This window comes from Herpailurus yagouaroundi, unplaced genomic scaffold (assembly GCF_014898765.1).
Source record: "Herpailurus yagouaroundi ecotype Mexico unplaced genomic scaffold, PumYag 142, whole genome shotgun sequence".
Lineage (NCBI taxonomy): Eukaryota > Metazoa > Chordata > Mammalia > Carnivora > Felidae > Herpailurus > Herpailurus yagouaroundi.
This window is the reverse complement of record NW_024412397.1, coordinates 47814032-47821435: the sequence shown is the minus strand read 5'-3', so window position 1 is coordinate 47821435 and position 7404 is coordinate 47814032. Positions and strand designations below refer to the sequence as shown.

The 7404-nt window shown below is 38.8% G+C and overlaps 1 non-coding gene across 1 annotated transcript; it reads right to left on the bottom strand.

The window, feature by feature from the left end:
* Nucleotides 1-6501: 6501 nt before the first annotated feature.
* LOC121033265 (U6 spliceosomal RNA) lies at nt 6502-6605 on the bottom strand. Its single transcript, XR_005791791.1, has one exon. It is a non-coding gene; the product is annotated as a U6 spliceosomal RNA (small nuclear RNA).
* Between the last annotated feature and the right edge of the window lie 799 nt (nt 6606-7404).

The following is a 7404-nucleotide window of genomic DNA, read 5'->3' as shown; positions in this document are numbered from 1 at the left end:
AAACATTTGAATAAAAGCAGTGATGGTATTAGTCACAATCCACCCCTGTCCTTGAATCTCTAAGGATGTGCGTGCCTGAAGCGCATGCTAAAATACACTTAATCTAATCACCTCCGGAGATTGAGAGGCGTGTGCTCATATAAATGTCAAGTTGGGACATAATTTAGCTGATCTCTGGGGTTTATCGCTATTGCCAGACTCCCTCTTTATTTGATCTGGTGAAACAAATGAAATGTGTCTTTTTGGTTTTAAACCAGGTAAGATCAGGAGATTAGAATCTGTGAGTTTCTTATTTGGATACAATAATCATGCAGCCAGCCCTGATTTAAGGAGGCTGCAAGGTCCACCGTGTGTGTGCACAGGAACAACAGACAGCAACCAAGGTCAAATTATCTTGGCGCAGCTGTTATCTGCTAGTTGGTGGTTGTCTCCTTGACAACATTACTAGATGTGTTAAAGGTGATGAAGCAAAGGTGGTGTTTTGTTAAAAAACAAAAACAAAATTGTACTTAAATATTAGAGGAAGAAACTCTCCGGTATATAACTAACTGGCCCTGGTCATTTTTCTCACCCATGTGAGAGTGGAACCTCCAATTTACTGCATTTGAGAACTCTCCTTATCTAAGCAGAACTCATCCACAAACACAGTGGCTTCTGGTGAAAAAAAGATGGCTGTTGACGGCATAGCGGGAAAATCAGAGCTCAATCATGCCTGCCCATTGGGCTTGGAGAATGCATCATTGTCAATGGGGGTGACTTTGCTCCATAGCAGACACTTGGCAACATCTGAAGACATTTTTGGTTGCCACATTTGGGAAGATGGGTATTACTGACATCTTGTAAGTAGAGTCCAGGGATGCTGCTAAACACCTTGCGATGCGAAGGACAGCCCCCATCACATGAATTATCTGGTCTAAAATGTCAATAGTGCTGAGGTTGAGAAATCGGTCTAGTGGAACATTTACATTCCTTTCCCTTACGTATAGCATTTACTGAACTAAATGAATGAATAAAGAAGAAAAACAGAGGGACCTGCCTCATCTTTCTAAATAAATGAAGTTCTATGATAACTGAGGTATTAGTATTCTAGATGCACTGTGGAGACAAATTTTTAGCCGTGCACTCTTTCCATTATATCACTAAGCAGCAAAGCAAAAACATTATCCTGAAATTGCAGAGCATACATATCTTTCTACTGGCATAAAAGAAATAGAAAACAAAGCTTTCAGAGGTCTTGTTCACCATATGAAATAGACACATTCAAAATTTCAATTCACAGCATCCTTAATCCCAAGACCCTTAAAGTACGTTTTTAGATTTAGTAACAAATAGCTGTTCTAATCATGTCGATATTCATAAGAACATATTTCAACTTCCTCTATATGTGGACTCAGAAGAGAACATTTTAGCATGATGGGGTATTGCATAAAGCAGTTGATGCCTTGAAAATGGGTCATTTCATAAAGTGGTGCTGTAAATATTTTGATTCAGTACACCAAGTTTCAGTTGGCAGGTCCCTATACTCTGCCTCTGCTGAAGCATGAACATTTCTTCTTCAGGCCCTGCCTCTGTGCAAGCATGTCTAGGTGGCATGGCAAAGACTTAAAATAACCACTAACACCTTCTAGCGATGGACAGAAATTAGTCCCTTCCACGTGTAACCACCTTGTATCACTGACTTCTAAAATGGAATGGCTTTTTTTCTTTTTCATTAATTTTGATCCTGTATTTTGGTTTCAAGAGAAATTATTTATGTTTTGCAATGACTGCTCCATAGCACAAACCAGATGTGCATTTATCTGACTGTTGATGTTGTTTTTTGATTGGACAGTGTTGATACTTTTTAGCTATTTTTTCCCCCATACAACTCTAGCACCTGGTGGCTTATTTTAATTCTAAAGGCAAGTTGGTATGATGTCAACCTGGAAATCGCTGAGGTGACCAGCACTCCTTACTACCTTATGCATAACTTGCCTTTACCTTAATGGTGTCCAGTAGAGCTCTAATTCTCATGACACCTGGGACCAAGTAAATGACTCAGAGAGGCAACATAGCACAGTGATTAAAAGTACTGGTTTTGGAATTGTGGCTCCAACACACAGTAATTATGTGGATATTGAGCACAATTTCTCTGGTTCTCACGTCTCTTCATTTGTAGAATGGAGATCATAATACCACATAGGTGTCATGAGAACTAACAAGGGCCTAATTAATGTAGCTTTGAGAAAATGAGAGACACAGATGCTATTCATTGGAGACCTCGCCTCCCTCACCTTCCTTCAATACATTGGTGAGAAATCTTGGTCAACGGTGAGAGCTACGTACTGAGTCTTTCACAGTCTGGTTTCCCCTTCCTTAGATCCACTAAGGAATTGGCCAAATTACTTTTGTTCTACTCTGGCTCTACAAATTCTTATGGTTGCTCTCTGCCAAAGGGCAGAAGTCCTTAGCCCTTCCAGGTTTCTGAAGTGCTAAATTCTGGTCTTTCTTCACACCCCACATCCTGAACTGTTTCCTGGTGAGCTTAAATCAACCACTGCCTTCTGCCCAGACTTCTGGGTCCCCAGAAGGTTAGGAGTCTTCGCTTTCTCTGATCCTACCAGCGCCCTCCCAAGGCCTGATCATCTTTCTCATCATGGTCCCTTGAGTTCCACTCTGCACTTCTAAGGCCAGCTCTCTCTCCTATCTCTCCTACCTTCTCTGGGTAACCAGTCTAAGTTGGCCCACGTTTGGATGTAATTGGAACTTTGAAGCCGCTTCCCAAATTGGAAGTTTGGCTATCAGTATTACCCTATCCTGTCATTCAGGCTTATAACTCCTTCTTCTTGGCAGTTAGAAAGGTGGTGTGAGTCTTATTTCCTTCCTAAGATTTAGAGAAACTCTGCAACATCCGATAGCAGTCTACCAGATTATGAGCTTCTTGGATAGGAACAATGTTTTGTTCAACATTTTATCCTGAGAGCCACCCATGCGGAAGGTGTGAAATAGATGCTTGCTAAATGAATATAGGGAGATGTCGATAAAGGAGTCCCTTATGTGATTTTGTACTTGTTTGAGATGTTGAAAATTCTCTGGGGGAGGCATTGGGTAGGGAGGGGGCACGGTGTGGGTGGCAGGAGGGAGGCATAGAGTGGTTAGGACACTAAGGTCTTATGTGCTATTTCAGGAAGTCAGAATGTATGGGGCAGGTGATGGGAAGCCACTGCACAGATCTTTAGCTAAGGGGGTGTCTAGTTATTAAAAAGTATCACTATATCTAATTCTTTAAAAAGTTGCCTTGAACCATATGATCTCACTCATATATGGAATTTAAGAAACAAAACAGATGAACATATGAAGGGGGAAGAGAGAGGGAAACAAAGGATAAAAGACTCTTAATGATAGAGAACAAACAGGGTTGATGGAGGCAGGTGGGTGGGAGATGGACGAGATGGTTGATGGGTACTAAGGAGAGCGCTTGTTGTGATGAGCACTGGGTACTTATGTAAGTGATGAATCACTGAATTCTGTTCCTGAAACCAATGTTGCACTGTATGTTAACTAACTAGAATTTAAATAAAAATTTGACCAAAAAAAAAAAAAAAAAAACAATACAAGCTGCCTTGAAATCCTCAAAAATTCTCAGAAAATGAATTTTTTTACTTTTAAAATATTTTAGTTTTTCTTTTAATATTTACATATTTAATACATATTTTTGTGTGTATTCAGTGAGGAAGGCATCTAATTTTGTTTCCTACAGATAACTAATTGCATCAGCATCATTTGCTGAACAGTCCACCATTTTCCATTGACATATTATGCTATAAATTTCCATTTACATGTGGGTCCACTTCTGAGCCTTCTTTTCTGGTGCCACTCTTCTACTTTTTTATCTGTCTGATCCCACACTGTCTTAATCACTATAGCTTTATAAAAGTTCCAATACTGAGTAGGGCAAGTATTCATCCAAATTTATTTTACTGTTCTTGGACTTTGACTTTTTCATATGAATTTTTATTTTTTTTCCTTTATTGTTTTAAAAAAATTTATTCTTAAGTTAGTTAACATACAGTATAGTCTTAGCTTCAGGAATAGATTCCAGTGATTCATCACTTACATACAACACCCAGTGCTCATCCCAACAAGCACCCTCCTTAATTCTCATCATTCATTTTCCTCACCCTCATCAACCATCAGTTTGTTTTCTGTATTTAAGAGTCTCTTATGGTTGGCCTCCCTTTCTATTTATATCTTTCCTTCCCCTATAATCATCTGTTATCTTTCTCAGATTCCACATATGAGTGAAATCATGAGATCTTTCTCTTACTGACTTATTTTGGTTAGCATAATATCCTCCAGTTCCATTCACATTATTGCAGATGCCAAGATTTCATTCTTTTTCATCACTGAGTAGTACTCCATTGTGTATGTATGCATGTGTGTATGTATATATAAATATATATATATACATACACACACACATACACACCCCACACATACACACCCCACATCTTCTTAATCTATTCATCAGTTGATGCACATTTGGGCTCTTTCCTTAATTTGGCTATTGTTGATAGCACTGTTACAAACACTGGGGTGCATGTGTCCCTTTGAATCAGCTCTCCTGTATCCTTTGGATAAATTCCTAGTAGTGCAATTGCTGGGTCATAGGGTAGTTCTATTTCTAATTTTTTGAGGAACCTCCACACTGTTTTCCAGAGTGGATATACCAGTTTTCATTCCCACCAACAATGCAAGAAGGTTCCCCTTTCTCCATATCCTCGCCAACACCTGGTGTTTCCTGAGTTGTTAGTTTTAGTCACTCTGACCAGTGTGAGGTGGTATCTCATTGTGGTTTTGATTTGTATTTCCCTGATGATGAGTGATATTGAGCATCTTTTCATATGTCTGTTTGCCATATGGATGTCTTCTTTGAAAAAGTGTCAATTCGTGTCTTCTGCCTATTTCTTCACATCTGGATTATTTGTTTTTCGGGTGCTGAGTTTGGTAAGTTCTTTACAGATTTTTGATACTAATCCTTTATCTGATATGTCATTTGCAAATGCCTTCTCCCATTCCGTTGGTTGCCTTTTAGTTTTGTTGATTGTATCCTTTGCTGTGCAGAAGCTTTTAATCTTGATGAGGTCCCAATAGTTCATTTTTGCCTTCGGAGACATGTCAAGTAAGAAGTTGCTGTGGCTGAGGTCAAAGAGGTTGCTGCCTGTTTTCTCCTGTAGGATTCTGATGGTTTCCTATCTCACATTTAGGTCTTTCATCCATTTTGAATTTATTTTTGTGTGTCACACGAATTTTTAGATCAGCTTATCATGTGGCACAAATCACTTTATTGGGATTTTAAAAAAATGTTTTTTAATGTCTATTTATTTCTGAGAAAGAGAGACAACGTGAGCAGGGGAGGAGCGGAGAGAGAGGGAGACACAAAATCCGAAGCAGACTCCAGGCTCCAAGCTGTCATCACAGAGCCAGACGTGGGGCTTGAACTCAGGGACCACTAGATCATGACCTGAGCCGACGTCGGACACTTAGCCAACTGAGCCACCAGGCGCCTGGGGATTTTTATTGTAAACGCACCAAAACCGCGGTTTAACTTAGGAAGAACTAACACCTTTCTCATATTCACAGACATGGTATAGTTCTTCATTTGTTCAAATCTTCTTTTATGCTTTCAAACAATAACTTGGAATTTCCTAAACATATTTTGATTACATTTATTTCCAAATTTCTTATTTTATTGCCATCGTGAATGAGATCTTTTTTCTATTAATTTCATAATCACTGGTATATCAAGAAGCTATTTATTGGTGTTAGTAATATCTAGTAACTCTGAATTCTCTTACTAATCCCAGTAGTTTACTCAGAGAGCTATACAGTCTATGTAAATAATCATACCATCAGCAAAAAAGGATCTTTTACTTTTTTCTAATCCTTATAGTTTCCTTTTCTTATCTAGTAAGACATTGTCAAATGTGATGATAGCAGATATTCTTATCTTGTTCTCGACTTTAATGGGAGAATCTGACCATGAAACATGAATATTTTATTTTATTATTTTTTAAATATATTTTTTAAAAGTTTAGGGGTGCCTGGGTGGCTTGGTCGGTTGAGCGTCGGACTTCAGCTCAGGTCATGATCTCACCGTCCGTGAATTCGAGATCCGCGTCGGCTCTGTGCTGACAGCTCAGAGCCTGGAGCCTGTTTCAGGTTCTGTGTCTCCCTCTCTCTCTGCTCCTCCCCTGTTCATGCTCTGTCTCTCTCTGTCTCAAAAATAAATAAACGTTAACAAAAAATTAAAAAGAAGTTTATTTATTTGAGAGAGTATGCACGTGTGCGTGAGGGAGAAGCAGAAAGAGAGGGAGAGAGAGAATCCCAAAAAGGCTCCACACTGTCAGCACAGAGCAAGACTTAGAGCTCAAATCATGAACCATGAGATCATGACCTAAGCCAAAATCAAGGGTCAGATGTCCAACCAACTGAGCCACCCAGACGCCTCAAACATGAATAAAAAATATGGAACGCTTCACAAATTTGCGTGTCATCCTTGCGCAGGGGCCATGCTAATCTCTGTATAGTTCCAATTTTAGTATATGTGCTGCTGAAGCGAGCACTCAGAAAATGAATTTAAGTGGACTTTCATTTGAAAACAGTTGTATTTCCGTATAGTGTCTTTTATGTATTACGTAATGAATTAAATGGAATCCAGTGACAAAGTATGGCTGGCGTCCATAACTATGGATGCAGAAGGCCCCTTTCTCTGGTCTCTGATAGGACCTTTCTCTTCTCTCTGACCCTTGTGCTTTTGGACCTTGAGAGTTGCATACTAAAGGTGCATACAAGGACTTTTACTTGTGCATACTGAGGGCTGAATAGGTTCCCAGGATGCCATATATGCTCTTGGGAAGTTGTGGAATTATGTATTATGTTAGAAGGTGAATGACATTTTGCTGATGGGAGAACCCATAAGCAGGAAGACTGTGTTGTATTTGTAATGATTCATTTCCGCAATTCTTGAATCTCACAAATCTTTCCTTTAATCTAGACTGCAGCCCATCTGCACAGAAGACGTAGTAAAATCGTTAAATGAATTCACATGCACACTCTTTAATTTATTATTGCTGGTAATGTTGATATTATCATATTTCATGTGGGGAGAAGAGTATAATAATTGTGCTAATAATTTATATACATGTGGCTTTTCACGAATTCACAATTTTCTAGTAATGGCCAAGAATGATCTTCTTAATACAAATGTGTTTTTGTTGTTCCAAGACTTTATGCTCTTTTATACTAATTACAGTTTTAGGAAGAAATTGCCTTGGATTTCTCTGTATTTTATTATAATTAGAATCTCAGACATACTACTGTTACCAAGAATATCATGTTTTATTACATTTTTTTGGTGAAGTT